This window comes from Chinchilla lanigera, unplaced genomic scaffold (assembly GCF_000276665.1).
Source record: "Chinchilla lanigera isolate Chin_1 unplaced genomic scaffold, ChiLan1.0 scaffold00160, whole genome shotgun sequence".
NCBI classification, from domain to species: Eukaryota; Metazoa; Chordata; class Mammalia; order Rodentia; family Chinchillidae; genus Chinchilla; species Chinchilla lanigera.
In genome coordinates, this window is record NW_004955561.1 from 2,079,025 (window position 1) to 2,079,618 (window position 594).

The window sequence follows — 594 nt, forward strand, 5'->3', positions numbered from 1 at the left end:
TTCTTTTGATTGGTGACTTGGGGCTGTTTACATTGACAGTTATAACTTATATGTCTTGGCTTATCTTGGTCATGTTACTTTCCTGCTGTTCATTTCCCTAATTTTTCCCCTCTCTGTAATTGCTTGCTCTGCCTGTGGTTTTTTTTCTGTTGTTATTCTTGGAATTGTGGTCATTTTTGTCTCTGTGTAGAATATATTTTAGTACTGTTTGTAGCATTGCTTTGGTGTTCATAAATCTCGTCAGTTGTTCTTTGTCATGGAAGTATCTTATTTCTCCATTAACTTTGAAAGTTTTGCAGGGTACATCAATCTGGGCTGGAAGTTGTTTTCTTTCAGGACTTGAAATACTTCACTCCAAGCTCTTCTTGACTTGAGGGTCTGTGTTGAGAAGTCTGCCATTATTCTCCCTTATAGGGGATCTGTTTCTTTTCTCTTAACAGCTTTTAATATTTTGTTCTTTTGCTGAATTTCTGGAATCTTGATTACTATATGTCTTGGTGTAGTTTTATTTAGGAGTTCAAATTGCTTCATTTATTTGTATGTCGAATTCTTTATCTACTACTTGGGAAGTTTTCTGCCATTATTTCTGTGAAG